This window comes from Pseudophryne corroboree, chromosome 1, assembly GCF_028390025.1.
Source record: "Pseudophryne corroboree isolate aPseCor3 chromosome 1, aPseCor3.hap2, whole genome shotgun sequence".
Lineage (NCBI taxonomy): Eukaryota > Metazoa > Chordata > Amphibia > Anura > Myobatrachidae > Pseudophryne > Pseudophryne corroboree.
In genome coordinates, this window is record NC_086444.1 from 448,743,894 (window position 1) to 448,760,113 (window position 16,220).

The following is a 16,220-nucleotide window of genomic DNA, read 5'->3' on the forward strand; positions in this document are numbered from 1 at the left end:
CCCTTGTAATTACTTGTAAGTGCATGCTGACTGTCACTTTATTGTAATCTTGCTCTGCCATTATCAATATAAACTCTGAATCTGACCACAACTGTCCACGTTGATTTTTTCCACAACAATTTGGTGCCGAAACCCGGGATCTGAAAACGATTGGAACGGAATCAGGACAGGAACGGAGGACTGGAGACCAGATTGGCGCCATTCAAAAAAGGTGAGAACATTTGTGTCTGTCTGCTCTCCCCTCCTCCGCTCCTAAGACCCTCCGTCCCACTATCGTGAGTACAGATCCCAAGAACCTGAACAGTTGTTTTATGTTGTAATATCTGTTTGGATATGCATGTGTGAGTGTATGTAGATGCTGGCACATTGCCACATCAGCACGAGAGAGGCCCTTTATGGCTGAATGATTGTGCTGCCCCAAACATGCTGGGGGCAGTGGAATAAAAAGTAAGAGGACCCTATCGTCCTCAGACACGAATGTTTCCCATCTTCTCAGTCTGTCCCGTAAACTGTCATTAACATTGTCTGCATAGTGGAAGGACAAATATAAGGATAAGTGTTGGTGAAGAGTAGTTTCTCTGCTGGTCTACCCTTGCTTGTCAATACCGGTCTGTGGGCAACCGATTGTGGCTCTCCCCCCAGAACAGGAGCGATATAATCTCTGATTACCTCCTGGCCTGCTATCTGACAGCTCTGTGTACACTGGTTTGAGTCTGCTTCTCGCTACACTGAAGGGCGTGTCCTGAAGCTGCAGACTGGCGTCTCTCTGTGTCTCATGAAAAATCATACTTCTTACTTAGATAATCCCTTACTTGCATGGTTTAACCTAGAGGACATTAGAGGGCAAATATTGTTTGGCATCTTCGCCTTGCTGATTTTCATTTGGCTCTGTTGGAAAATTTGGAGGGACCAAAAGCGGGGATTCGCTGTGTGGGACTTCCCCTAACAGCCAATAGCCATAGAATATAGTGCTGTGAAACACTGAGAGAGGGGTGCAAGAGTCCCCTCCACCATAGCCGGGCTATGGGAAACAGTCACAGCAAACGTGGATTTGGCTGATCACCAAATCAGAGTAATGGACGTCCTGAGACTCCTCGTACCCCACAGGAGGAGGTGAGTAAGAAATATGGCAAATGGGTCAGCCGGCATTTACCTAAGTGGGGCAGGCTGACTAGGGGGATGGATTGTGGGATCCCAAAAGAGGGAACCTTTGAATTATCCCGCTGGGCAACCCTCTACAAAAAATAAAACAAAATTCACTGAGCCAAATGAATAGGCAGCTTGGAGTAGGTGGATGGTAGAATCTTATAAAAGACAGCAAAAAGCCCAAAGCATTTTTTTTACATCAGAAACAAGAACAGGGGGGGCAAATCAGCAAGGAGGGGAGGTACAGTCAGATGAGAAAGAGGGGGAGGAAGGGTTTTGTGTGGAGTGGAAGGTGAGCTTGTCATCACTCCCAAAACAACCCAAGGTGAGAGAGATGAAAGGGCTGAGGAATATCGCTTGCCTCAAGCCTCAGCCTAACTTGTTAGAGAGCAGTTCATGCCTGGTACAAGTCAGTTTAGCCAGCTCAAGACAGAGAAATATACAGGAGGTACAGGAGAAAATGGTCCAGAGGGTGATGGTAGTTGACACACCAGCAACCCCCAGAGGGGTAAGTTTAGGGGGAGGAACAATTGGGAGTCCAGAAATGTGAAGTGCTACAATTGTGTGAAACAGGGCCACATTGTAAGAAATTGTCCAGCTCCAAAAAGGGGGGCAGGATAGCGCCCGACAGGGAGGGCTTCCAGTGTTACCAGTCATCTTGGTGTTATGAGCCACAGCAGTGGTTCATTCCTGTTTGCATTCGGTTCATGTATTGTATGTTATATTTCTGTTTGTATGTCAGGATTTCTTATGTACTTTAGAGTGCTATACTTTTGTTTACTAGCCTGGTAACTACAGTGTCATATTTTGTGGGTCTTCCCACTAGCCTTAGTTTTGTGTTTTTGTACTGGCGGCAGCGCCGCACATAACTTGTTTGTTTAGTTCTCATGTTATAGTCTCCTTAGCTGTAGCTAGTTTCCCCTCACTCGCAGTCTCAGGTGGTGCCTTGTAACCTTGTAAGACGGGAGGACATCGGAGTTTGGGCGAACCTAATTCGCCCATTCAAACGCGGCTGCCTTGGGCAGAAGACTAGCACCTCAGGCACCATCTGACCACTGGGAGGAGTAATGGAGTTTGGGTTAGAAAAGGTCTTGCTGCGGCCATTCATACTGACTCTAGCTCCACTCATGAGTACTGGAACTCCCCAGTTGTCACACATTCCACAGAGTTCCAGGGTCTCAATTTGTAACATTGTACTCGTTTCCTAACACTCGGAGAGTAGGGGGGTTATGCTTTTGTCCACTTGACCCTCTCTGAAATGCCTTTTTACTCAGTGGAGTATCTGGTGGACAGTGGAGCAGCCCGTGTTCTCAAGAGAGAAAGTATGTCAATTCAGGCAGGTCCCCAAACACTTGGTATATGGGGGAAGGCAGGTTGCAAATAAATAAATATTGTTTGGAAACATGAGGATGGTCGATTGAGTGCACATCTCCCTTCATATGTTTCCAAAGGGGGAATGATTGATATGATTGCTAGATTTTGGTTTGCACAGTGTTTGAAATACTTTACAACAGAATGGTTATGTTCTCCTTGTAGATAGAGGCGTGGCCTGTTGCCAAGGTAACGGCTGCAGTAACAGCAAAGAAATTGATATCTGAATTTGTGTGCAGGTATGGCCTACATGAAACGGTTGAGAGAGCAAATAGCGTATTAAAAATGTCTAAGATCTGTGAGCAAACAAAACTTACATGGGTACAAGATTTACCAGTAGATCCTTTTGCAATGAGGTATACCCCAAAGGGATAACATGGACTTTCAGCATTCGAGATACTGTTTGGCAGGCTGCCACTCAAATTACATGGACAGTACGCTTCTCTTACTGACTACGTTGTTCAGCTTCATAAGCCACTGACTAATTTGCATGGCAAAGTGTTTTCTTCTTTACCAGATCCACAAGACACATCTGGAACCCCGATTTGATGGCCCATACCAGGTGCTATTGACCACAGTGACCTCCGTCAAGGTGGAGAGGAAAGTACGCTTCTCACTGTAAGAAAATTAACTTTCAGGTCAATGATGCAAACTGGTCCTAAAAGCATGGGCCCCCCGGGGAGAAGAGAACTGAATGGACTGTTAAGATACGCTTGTTTTTCTGCCTGCTTGTTTGTGCTTTATATCAGTGTGTGCAGGTGAAAGGAGAAAAGCAAAAGAACTCTATATCAGCAGACAGCTAAGGAGCTGAACGCCACTGACTGTTGGATCTGTTCTTATGTTCCTGCTAACCATAAAGGAATCCCTTTGATTGGTATCCCTATCTCGATGAATGATCTTAACCTCACAGATTATAGCTATAATGTTGAAATAGACAAATCACACTGCTCACAATGCTCTTTCAGACCTAGGAATATATTTAGAAATTGCTGGTATAATCTCTCCGCCCACTATGTGTATAGGGCCTATGTTTATTAACCACGTGGCCGAACTAAAAGGTCACCTAGTCAACTTACCTAAGGTATACGTTGGAGAAACAAATTGTGAAAATGCTGCCTTAGTGTTTAACATGGAATACAATGAAAAGTTATGTGACAAGGTGAACGGTAACTGTAACAATCAATGTTGGTGTGCAAAAATGAAAGCTCTTTGTGCCCCTAGGTGTGCCTGTCCTAACCAGATGGATGAGAATGATTGGGATTGTAAGACCCAAGTGCACAATAATATGGTATGGTTTCAGAGCTGGTTGGGAAACCATGGTAAAATAATCCCTAGGGTGCTGAAGCAAGGCCTATACTATATTTGTGGAAATAGGGCCTACTCATGGCTTCCTATGGGAGCTTGGGGGAATTGCACTATAGGAAGAGTTGTGCCAGCCATAAGACAGCGTGAGAACATCTCTTTTACCAATATGATAGAAACAGGCCCTAGAGAGACTAGATACAAGAGAGAATTGTTTACTGCAGCAGATAAAGCCTGGATGTGGTTCCCTGCCTGGACAGGCTGGGGAATTGAATTAGCAAATAAGTTAAATAAATATGCAAATATTATGGATGGGATAATTAATGAGACCACAAGTGCCATCCATGCTATCAATGAAGAAATGGCTCAAATTAGGAAGGTGACCCTACAAAATAGGATGGCTCTCATTTACTTGTTAGCTATGGAGGGAGGAACGTGTGCTGTTATATGGGAGGAATGTTGTACCTGGATTGAGGACTCACATGACCCCATAGAAGACCACATGAATAAAGTAAAGGAATTACAGAAACAAGCTAGAGACATATCCAAGGAGGGATGGAATCCCTTCTCCTGGATGGGGACAATTGGTGCATGGTTTAACAATCTATTATCAGATTTAATGAAACCCATAGTGGTAGTGATAGGATTGATTGTATTTCTTTTGATCGCTTGGAAATTATTAATGTGCTGTATTTCTCATTTCAGGAAAAATGTGGATTCGCTCGCCTAATAGGAAGAATGATAACAGCCACAGAGATGACCGTCTGATGGCCCAGCCCAACTGCCCATCTCTTCTGAGAGACCCCTCAGTTGTTGTAAGAGTTGGGTGGAAGACATCATCTCTGAAAGAGGGTCCCGCAGGTGTACTTCGACAGTTTGGACACCACCCCAGAGGGAGTTTATCCCGAGAAGTGATTTCGACGAGTCAGTCATTCCGATTCCAGCGAATTCACCGAGTGGTCTCTGTGCCCTAGTGCACCTCTGGCTGCTGTTATTATTCTTACAGCTAGATAGATAGGTGTGTGAATGCTTCAATAAAGGTGTGTGAATGCTTAGCAGAATAGCAACCGCGAGGCAGTACTTAGTCAGTTCTTCCTCTTGCGTACATCCTGTCTCAATTGGTACTTTGTCACATAATAAAACCTGGGGGCATCAGAGTACTGGGTGGACCTAATTCGCCCGGGAAAAGCGGCTGCTAAAGGACAAGACTTTGACCTGCAGGTACCAATTGACTGCGGGGTGTGGCAACAGAGTCAGGGTAGGCCCAGGTGCGTCTGTGGCTATATCATCCCCAGTCACAGTCACACCACCTTCTTAGCATTAGTAGTACTGCCATTGTTACCTTTTAGTTTATGTTTTTATATATGTGTGATAATAAAATTATCAAAAGGGTGAGAATTGTTAAGGAAATTTAAGCAATGTATAGAATCTATTCTTTTTAATATCATGTAATACTTAACAGACATTATTATGTAAGATGTTTTTCTGCCAAAGAATGTAGGTTCGTGACAAGAACTTGCTAAGTCACCCTAGTCTTGCTGATTTGTGTCATGTGCCCACCCAGGACCAGATGGTGTTCGATAAGGAGGAACGGGCCTCAAGGCCTGCTGTGATTGGTCCAAGCTTGGGTGGAGTAATTCTTTGTAATATGCAATATTAGGGGCCAACTATGCCATGTTCGAGAGGCAGATGGAGCTCCCTTGTAATTACTTGTAAGTGCATGCTGACTGTCACTTTATTGTAATCTTGCTCTGCCATTATCAATATAAACTCTGAATCTGACCACAACTGTCCACGTTGATTTTTTTCACAACACTATCCTCCCTTTCTAAGTGCCTGAACCTACCCCTCCCTGCCCAGTACCTAGCCCTAACCTCGTCCCTACATCCTACCTAACCCTAACCCCCCATACTAGTGCCTAAACCTACCCTCCCCCATGACTGGACGTGAGCGCGTCCGGCTGGAACTACAATCGGGATTCTGGTTGTCGGTATTTTGATGCTGGCATCCCGACCTCCGTCGGTATTTCAACGCTGGGTTTATGCCATCGTCAGGATTCCTGTGTCGGTATTTCGACCGTCGGGATCCCGTCGGGCAGCATTTTAACTGCATTCCCTTTCTTAATAATATCTGGTCAGAATGTCGACACCAGAAAGTTAACATGCATGTTCAGTTGATATGTAAAATGCCGACATTCACAAATGTAAACATGTTCAATTTGTTGACATTTTACATGAGGACACCAAAATGTCGACAGTACATTTTGGTGTTATATTTAGGTTTAGGGTTAGGCTTACATATACAAGAAATGATGTGTCAACATTTTTGGTGTCAACATTTAAAATTTCAACATAAAGCCCAAGTCAACATTTTGGTGTCGACATTCTGAATATTGATTTTTCATACCACACCCTTGTTTAATATCTCACAAGAAGATAATAATTTTCTCTAACGTCCTAGTGGATGCTGGGAACTCCGAAAGGACCATGGGGGATAGCGGCTCCGCAGAAGACTGGGCACAACTAAAGAAAGCTTTAGGTCACCTGGTGTGCACTGGCTCCTCCCACTATGACCCTCCTCCAAGCCTCAGTTAGATCTTTGTGCCCGGCCGAGCTGGATGCACACTAGGGGCTCTCCTGAGCTTCTAGAAAGAAAGTATATGTTAGGTTTTTTATTTTACAGTGAGTCCTGCTGGCAACAGGCTCACTGCACCGAGGGACTAAGGGGAGAAGAAGCGAACCTACCTGCTTGCAGCTAGCTTGGGCTTCTTAGGCTACTGGACACCATTAGCTCCAGAGGGATCGACCGCAGGCCCGTCCTTGGTGTTCGGTCCCGGAGCCGCGCCGCCGTCCCCCTTACAGAGCCAGAAGCAAGAAGAGGTCCGGAAAATCGGCGGCAGAAGACATAAGTCTTCACCAAGGTAGCGCACAGCACTGCAGCTGTGCGCCATTGCTCCTCATACACACTTCACACTCCGGTCACTGAGGGTGCAGGGCGCTGGGGGGGGGGGGGGGGGCGCCCTGAGCAGCAATAATAAGACCTTGGCTGGCAAAATAATCACAATATATAGTCCCAGAGGCTATATATGTGATAAATACCCCTGCCAGAATCCTTAAAAAAGCGGGAGAAAGGTCAGCGAAAAAGGGGCGGAGCTATCTCTCTCAGCACACTGGCGCCATTTTCTCTTCACAGTCCAGCTGGAAGACAGCTCCCCAGGCTCTCCCCTGTAGTTTTCAGGCTCAAAGGGTTAAAAAGAGAGAGGGGGGGCACTAAATTTAGGCGCAATATTGTATATACAAGCAGCTATTGGGGAAAATTCACTCAGTTATAGTGTTAATCCCCACATTATATAGCGCTCTGGTGTGCGCTGGCATACTCTCTCTCTGTCTCCCCAAAGGGCTTTGTGGGGTCCTGTCCTCAGTCAGAGCATTTCCTGTGTGTGTGCGGTGTGTCGGTACGGCTGTGTCGACATGTTTGATGAGGAGGCTTATGTGGTGACGGAGCAGATGCCGATAAATGTGATGTCGGCCCCTGTGGGGCCGACACCAGAGTGGATGGATAGGTGGAAGGTATTAACCGACAGTGTCAACTCCTTACATAAAAGGCTGGATGACGTAACAGCTGTGGGACAGACGGCTTCTCAGCCCGCGCCTGCCCAGGCGTCTCAAAGGCCATCAGGGGCTCAAACGCCCGCTCCCTCAGATGGCAGACACAGATGTCGACACGGAGTCTGACTCCAGTGTCGACAAGGTTGAGACATATACACAATCCACTAGGAACATCCGTGACTTGATCCCGGCAATAAAAAATGTGTTACACATTTCTGACATTAACCCAAGTACCTCTAAAAATGGGTTTTATGTTTGGGGAGAAAAAGCAGGCAGTGTTTTGTTCCCCCATCAGATGAGTGAATGAAGTGTGTGAAAAAGCGTGGGTTCCCCCGATAAGAAACTGCTAATTTCTAAAAAGTTACTGATGGCGTACCCTTTCCCGCCAGAGGATAAGTTACGCTGGGAGATATCCCCTAGGGTGGATAAGGCGCTCACACGGTTGTCAAAAAAGGTGGCACTGCCGTCTTAGGATACGGCCACTTTGAAGGTACCTGTTGATAAAAAGCAGGAGGCTATCCTGAAGTCTGTATTTACACACTCAGGTACTAGACTGAGACCTGCAGATCGTGCTGCTGCAGCGTGGTCGGTGACCCTGTCAAACAGGGATACTAGTTTGCTAATATTAAAGACGTCGTCTTATATATGAGGGATGCACAGAGGGATATTTTGCCGGCTGGCATCCAAAATTAATGTAATGTCCATTCTGTCAGGAGGGTGTTAGAGACCTGTCACTGGACAGGTGATCCTGACTTTAAAAGGCGCATAGAGATTCTGCCTTATAAGGGTGAGGAATTATTTGGGGATGGTCTCTGGGACCTCGTATCCACAGCAACAGCTGGGAAATTTTTTTTTTACCTCAGGTTTCCTCACAGACAAAGAAAGCACTGTATTATCAGGTACAGTCCTTTCGGCTTCAGAAAAGCAAGCGGGTCAAAGGCGCTTCCTTTCTGCATAGAGACAAGGGAAGAGGGAAAAAGCTGCACCAGTCAGCCAGTTCCCAAAATCAAAATTCTTCTACTGCTTCCTCTGAGTCCACCGCATGACGCGGGGGCTCCACAGGCGTAGCCAGGTACGGTGGGGGGCCGCCTCAAAAATTTCAGCGATCAGTGGGCTCGCTCACAGGTGGATCCCTGTTTCCTTCAAGTAGTATCTCAGGGGTACAAGCTGGAATTCGAGATGTCTTCCCCCCGCCGTTTCCTCAAATCTGCCTTGCCGACAACTCCCTCAGGCAGGGAGGCTGTGCTAGAGGCAATTCACAAGCTGTATTCCCAGCAGGTGATAGTCAAGGTGCCCCTACTTCAACAAGGACGGGGTTACTATTCCACACTGTTTGGGGTACCGAAACCGCACGGTTCGGGGTGACCCATTTTATATTTAAAATCCTTGAACACATACATAAAAAATTCAAGTTCAAGATGGAATCGCTCAGGGTGGTTATTGCAAGCCTGGACGAGGGGGATTACATGGTATCCCTGGACATCAAGGATGCTTACCTGAATGTCCCCATTTACCATCCTCACCAGGAGTACCTCAGATTTGTGGTACGGGATTGCCATTACCAAGTCCAGACACTGCCGTTTGGACTGTACACGGCACCGAGGGTGTTTACCAAGGTAATGGCCGAAATTATGATACTCCTTCGAAAAAAGGGAGTTTTAATTATCCCGTACTTGGACGATCTCCTTATAAAGGCGAGGTCCAAGGAGCAGTTGTTAGTCGGGGTAGCACTATCTCGGAAAGTGCTACAACAGCACGGTTGGATTCTAAACATTCCAAAGTCACAGCTGGTTCCTACGACACGTCTACTGTTCCTGGGGATGGTTCTGGACACAGACCAGAAAAAAGGGTTTCTCCCGGAGGAGAAAGCCAAGGAGCTGTCATCTCTAGTCAGAGACCTCCTGAAGCCGAAACAGGTATCGGTGCATCATTGCACGCGAGTCCTGGGAAAAATGGTAGCTTCCTACGAAGCAATCCCATTCGGCAGGTTCCATGCAAGAACTTTTCAGTGGGACCTGTTGGACAAGTGGTCCGGATCGCATCTTCAGATGCATCGGCTGATAACCCTGTCTCCAAGGACCAGGGTATCGCTACTGTGGTGGCTGCAGAGTGCCCATCTTCAAGAGGGCCGCAGGTTCGGCATACAGGACTGGGTCCTGGTGACCACGGATGCCAGCCTTTGCGGCTGGGGGGCAGTCACACAGGGAAGAAACTTCCAGGGACTTTGGTCAAGTCAGGAGACTTCCCTACACATAATTATTCTGGAACTGAGGGCCATTTACAATGCCCTGAGTCAGGCAAGGCCTCTGCTTCAAAACCAGCCGGTACTGATCCAATCAGACAACATCACGGCAGTCGCCCATGTAAACCGACAGGGCGGCACAAGAAGCAGGATGGCGATGGCAGAAGCCACAAGGATTCTCCGATGGGCGGAAAATCACGTGTTAGCACTGTCAGCAGTGTTCATTCCGGGAGTGGATAACTGGGAAGCAGACTTCCTCAGCAGACACGATCTACACCCGGGAGAGTGGGGACTTCATCCAGAAGTCTTCCAACTGATTGTAAACCGTTGGGAAAGGCCACAGGTGGACATGATGGCGTCCCGCTTAAACAAAAAACTAGGTAAATATTGCGCCAGGTCAAGAGACCCTCAGGCAATAGCTGTGGACGCTCTAGTGACACCGTGGGTGTACCAGTCGGTTTATGTGTTCCCCCCTCTGCCTCTCATACCAAAGGTACTGAGAATAATAAGAAGGCGAGGAGTAAGAACGATACTCGTGGTTCCGGATTGGCCAAGAAGAGCTTGGTACCCAGAACTTCAAGAAATTATATCAGAGGACCCATGGCCTCTACCGCTCAGACAGGATCTGCTACAGCAGGGGCCCTGTCTGTTCCAAGACTTACCGCGACTGCGTTTGACGGCATGGCGGTTGAACACCAGATCCTAAAGGAAAAGGGCATTCCGGAGGAAGTAATTCCTACGCTGATTAAAGCTAGGAAAGAAGTAACCGCAAACCATTATCACCGTATTTGGCAAAAATATGTTGCGTGGTGTGAGGCCAGGAAGGCCCCAATGGAGGAATTTCAGCTGGGTCGATTTCTGCACTTCCTACAGTCAGGAGTGACTATGGGCCTAAAATTGTGTTCCATTAAGGTCCAGATTTCGGCTCTGTCGATTTTCTTTCAGAAAGAACTGGCTTCACTGCCTGAAGTTCAGACTTTTGTAAAGGGAGTGCTGCATATTCAGCCCCTTTTGTGCCTCCAGTGGCACCTTGGGATCTCAACGTGGTGTTGAGGTTTTTAAAATCACATTGGTTTGAACCACTTAAAACCGTGGATCTAAAATATCTCACGTGGAAAGTGGTCATGTTATTGGCCTTGGCTTCGGCCAGGCGTGTGTCAGAATTGGCGGCTTTGTCATGTAAAAGCCCTTATCTGATTTTCCATATGGATAGGGCGGAATTGAGGACTCGTCCCCAGTTTCTCCCTAAGGTGGTATCAGCTTTTCACTTGAACCAACCTATTGTGGTGCCTGCGGCTACTAGGGACTTGGAGGATTCCAAGTTACTGGACGTAGTCAGGGCCTTGAAAATGTATGTTTCCAGGACGGCTAGAGTCAGGAAAACTGACTCGCTATTTATCCTGTATGCACCCAACAAACTGGGTGCTCCTGCTTCTAAGCAGACTATTGATCGCTGGATTTGTAGCACAATTCAGATGGCGCATTCTGCAGCTGGACTGCCGCATCCTAAATCTGTAAAAGCCCATTCCACAAGGAAGTTGGGCTCATCTTGGGCGGCTGCCCGAGGGGTCTCGGCTTTACAACTTTGCCGAGCTGCTACTTGGTCAGGGGCAAACACGTTTGCAAAATTCTACAAATTTGATACCCTGGCTGAGGAGGACCTTGAGTTCTCTCATTCGGTGCTGCAGAGTCATCCGCACTCTCCCGCCCGTTTGGGAGCTTTGGTATAATCCCCATGGTCCTTTCGGAGTTCCCAGCATCCACTAGGACGTTAGAGAAAATAAGATTTTACTCACCGGTAAATCTATTTCTCGTAGTCCGTAGTGGATGCTGGGCGCCCATCCCAAGTGCGGATTGTCTGCAATACTTGTACATAGTTATTGTTAACAAAAGGGTTATTGTTGAGCCATCTGTTGAGAGGCTCAGTGTTTTCATACTGTTAACTGGGTATAGTGTCACGAGTTATACGGTGTGATTGGTGTGGCTGGTATGAGTCTTACCCGGGATTCAAAACCCTTCCTTATTGTGTCAGCTCTTCCGGGCACAGTATCCTAACTGAGGCTTGGAGGAGGGTCATAGTGGGAGGAGCCAGTGCACACCAGGTGACCTAAAGCTTTCTTTAGTTGTGCCCAGTCTCCTGCGGAGCCGCTATCCCCCATGGTCCTTTCGGAGTTCCCAGCATCCACTACGGACTACGAGAAATAGATTTACCGGTGAGTAAAATCTTATTTTTTTTTTTTTTTTAAAAGCTCCCGCACTCATAGGATAACTGTCATTAGGTTGGGTACACGCTGGCGCGACATAAGACATAGGAACGAATCCCCGTGAGCCAGAATTGCCCCTACACACTGGGGCGACTTTAATGAAGGACAGAATTACCATGTTCTGTCTTTTAGTAACAACACAGGACACTATCGACAGATGCTTGGTTTGATGTCCAGCACATCAAACCAAGCATATGCAGCATGCGACCGCGGGAGCGTGCAGTCATGGGAACACACTGAGTGATGTGAGCAATATGTCGCTCCAAAATGGCGTTTTTGGAGTGACATCACTCCAGTGTGTACCCAGCTTGAAGGTGGGTACACACTAGGTGATGTGCTTGGTGAGCGACATTGCCTAGTGCTTCCCCTCCCGGGCCGGGCAGCCCGACTGCGGGCATACACATTGCACAGTGATGTCATCCTGCAGCTGGCCGGAGAATGCAGCTTTGGACGATGAGTCCAAATTGAGCTGCATGCATCGCCGAGACTGAGGGTCGTTAACGACCCGCGGGGACGCACATCGCTCATTATCAGCTGCATACACACTGGACGATGTAGTAAACTATATCACTCAGGAGGGGGAAAATGAGCGATTTAGTTTACTATAGCGCTAAGTGTGTACCCACCTTAAGAGTTTTAAAGGCCCATACAAACTGGAAGACTTGAACAATGTGAAAGATGAACACTGTGGAAGATGACCAATTTCCCTTGAACTCTCTGACAAACGAGATTGAGTGTACACACTGCGCGATCCACCGCCGAGCTGCCGATGGCGGATACGACCGACGGACATCCCGGCGGCGGGGGCGCAGTGACGGGGAGAGTGAAGTTTCTTCACTCTCACCGTCACCCGGCTCCATAGCAGTGCAGGCAAATATGGACGAGAGCGTCCATGTTGGCCTGCATGCACAAGCGACAGGGCACCAGCGATGAACAAGCGCGGGGCCGCACATTGTTCATCGCTGGTGCCTCCACACTGAAAGATATGAACGGTATCTCGTTCATTAATGATAGAGATCGTTCATATCTTTCACTCATATCACCCAGTGTGTAGGGCCTATGAAGTTTGTTACAAACGATCTGAACGTTGAACGATCTGCTCTGCTGGGATTGAGGGGACTGAGCTGCATGCATGGATGACTGACAACCTGCTTTAAAGAGTGCATCCGTTGTAATCGCTCATATCTATGGAAAACTGGTCTAGTGTGGATACATGCTTCCCACCTATCACACCTTTATTTCAAACAAAACCGTTTTACGTTTTTCAAATAGAACGGGTGGAGGCTTCACTCCAAAATAAAAAATGGTGTACAGCAAATGTTTGACACATGTGAAAGCTTTATTGATATATGGTATCCTCATATCCAGGAATAAATTCCTAAATGTTTCCAGTTCACAATGTGCTTCTTCTCCAGGAAGATCCGCTTTCCTTCTCCTAATAACGCTGGCCCTCTTGTTGCCTTGGGGTTTACCGCACACACCTGCCTGACATTTTTTCTGTATTTGATGTAACTTTATTACAACTTGTTGTTTATTTTGCACAATTGCCTTACACATTTGTTTATATATTTTGTTTTATTGTGCCAATTGTACTGTGATATTATTATATCTGATGTTGTGCCTGATATATAGATATGATATAATGATATATACTTGTATCATTATTCTTTCTCCTGTATGCATGCATTGCGTATGTACTTTTTACCGGATGCTTTAAATAAATAAATAATATAAAAAAAAGAATTCTAGCAGTAACGCGAGTACAGCAGCCAGTAAGGTCAGAATTTACCTTCAGTTCTGCTGGGAGTGTAGAACTTTTATTAGCCTCAAATTGGAATAAACTACAAATGAATAAGGTTTATTTTGCGCTAATAAAAATGTTAGTATTCTTATTTTTATGCTATAGTGTTCCTTTAACAGAAGATGATCTATTATTATTCAATATTTGGAATTTTACTGAGGCCTGTCAGAATTGCTCATTCAGTAACCTACATGGTGGCACATATCCCCACCTCTCCCAGTTACTTTATTACCAGCAGTTATATAATCACACTTCTCTCTAATCCAGGATGATCTTCAATCAGTAACCAGGACAAACAGAGATTACCCCTAGCAAATCCTATCAATATTGGGGTGTCTATATTTGTGGTTGTCTCATTGGGTATTGGAAGTACAATAACTTGCCAGGGTTTTTGGTTATTTACCACATTTGTTTGTAATGCACATACATTTTACAGATGCTTCTGTCACTCCCAGCAGTACAAGTAATGGGGTACTGGCAATGCTAAAAGTAAATTATCCGCATGAACAAAATCCCATTATTGGGGCATAGAAGATTCATTATGAATGATTTGTGTTGCTATTAGTTTTATAAGTGAGGTTTTCTGCAGATCAGTGTCATTAGCATAATGCCATTCATGTCTCTAGGCACAAACGAGCAAACTAATCATATAGAAACTTGTAACAGTACAGCATACTGCTGAGCGATGGAGCAGAACACAGGTTCTCAAACTCGGTCCTCAGGACCCCACACAGTGCATGTTTTGCAGGTAACCCCGCAGGTGCACAGGTGTATTAATTACTCACTGACACATTTTAAAAGGTCCACAGGTGGAGTTCATTATTTCACTTGCGATTCTGTAAGGAGACCTGCAAAACATGCACCGTGTGGGGTCCTGAGGACCGAGTTTGAGAACCTGTGGAGTAGAACCCTTCTTACAGAATAGCCGGACTCTGCATGTACAGAAACTTTCCATTATAATGTCAGATTTTCATAGAAGGATTCCGCTGTTCCGCGGTATTTATTCCATATGGGATGTATCACCATTTCCATGGATGCCCCATGAAGAGGTTCTCACCCACAAGGCCCCTTTATAACACATGCCAAGGCAACGTGCCCTGCGCATGTGACATCGCTCTCCTCCCTGTAGCGCTGCCAGACAGACCTTTAACGGGGGAGACAGGAGATGGATGGGAGGGGGGAGGAGGTAAGTGAATAGAAGTTGTGAGCACTCGGGTCTACCAGGCTTGTCCGGGATTCATGGGCTGGGCAGAGGTCCCATTACTGATCTGCAAGGGGGTGATAACACTAAAATGATGAAGACGGCTGCACAATAGTGATTGACGTTCAGTTACAGAGAGCTGCCATATTCACGGTCACAGAGACGTATGTGGCCCACGTTATACTGAATACCACCCTGGCCGACCTGTGGGAAAATATGTGCACAGTCCCCACAGCATATGATCTGTCATCTATTGGGACCTGCACCTCTATCGCCCCAAACAGACCGTGCAATGGTGGCTGTAGAGACCCTACTGTGCGGGGCATAGAGCAGGACCCCAATACTATATGCAGGCTATTGCACCTACAGCCTTGCAGCCCATCGCCCATTATAATGGTGAGTGTGGAGACCTATGCGAGGGGGATAGAGCAGGACGGGACCCCAATACTATCTGCAGGGTATTCCACCTACAGCCTTGCAGACAGTCTATGAGATATGACTCATCTGCCGTACAAACTTCCCTGGCAGACAGGTTAATGAATGGCCACATCGCCTGCTGTGCAGAGACTGGGAAATATAATTAACCCATTATTGCTGTAGTTGCAGACTCTGAGTGCATCATGCTCTTTGCATCATCTTCTTGTATATTCTACTCATTGGAATAGACTGATTAACACCTGCAAATAAGCAGCGCAGCATCAAGTTCCACTGTTTAACCAAACCAGAAGATATATATCTGCCGCATTTATTATTAAACAGCGTGCCACCCAGTGCCCCGCCAGCTGGCACCGCTCTACATCCGCACTGGGCTCCTAATGATGCCTGCCTGAGCCACCTACCTGTACCCTCCCGCGTTATCACCTGGCGCTGACACCTGTTCTCCCTCCTCTGCCCGGGTCCTCTCTGTGACAGATGCTCCGCTCCATCTGCTCCGTCCCTCCCAGCCCCCTTAAATATCTCCCACTAGACACACACCGTGGGCTGGGGAGTCCCTCCCTCTTGTGACGATCTATATGTAAATGAGACAGTGATGTCACTGGGATTCCCTCTCTGCACATCACGTGATGCTCTATAAGCCGCTGCTCTGATCCGTGTGTGGGTAGAGCCGAGCCGCCAGCTGTGGCCCCCGCAGGTGCAGGTGTCAGCGCGCTGCCGGCAGGGCATAGGCTCAGCTGCGCACACTGCTACATCCCTGCACTAACACCGTAACCTCAGAGCACTGCCCTATCCCAGCACTAGGCAGCAGAGACACCGCCATTGCTTCTCCCACTGACATTATATCCTG

General features: G+C 46.9%; 1 protein-coding gene across 1 annotated transcript in view; it reads right to left on the reverse strand.

Moving 5' to 3' along the window:
• REM2 (RRAD and GEM like GTPase 2) overlaps nucleotides 1-15,911 on the reverse strand; it is a 28,262-nt gene extending 12,351 nt beyond the window's left edge. Inside the window, exon 1 of the mRNA XM_063913571.1 lies at nucleotides 15,775-15,911. The gene's annotated coding sequence lies outside the window, so the exon portion shown is untranslated. The remainder of the gene's footprint in view (nucleotides 1-15,774) is intronic.
• Nucleotides 15,912-16,220: the final 309 nt, after the last annotated feature.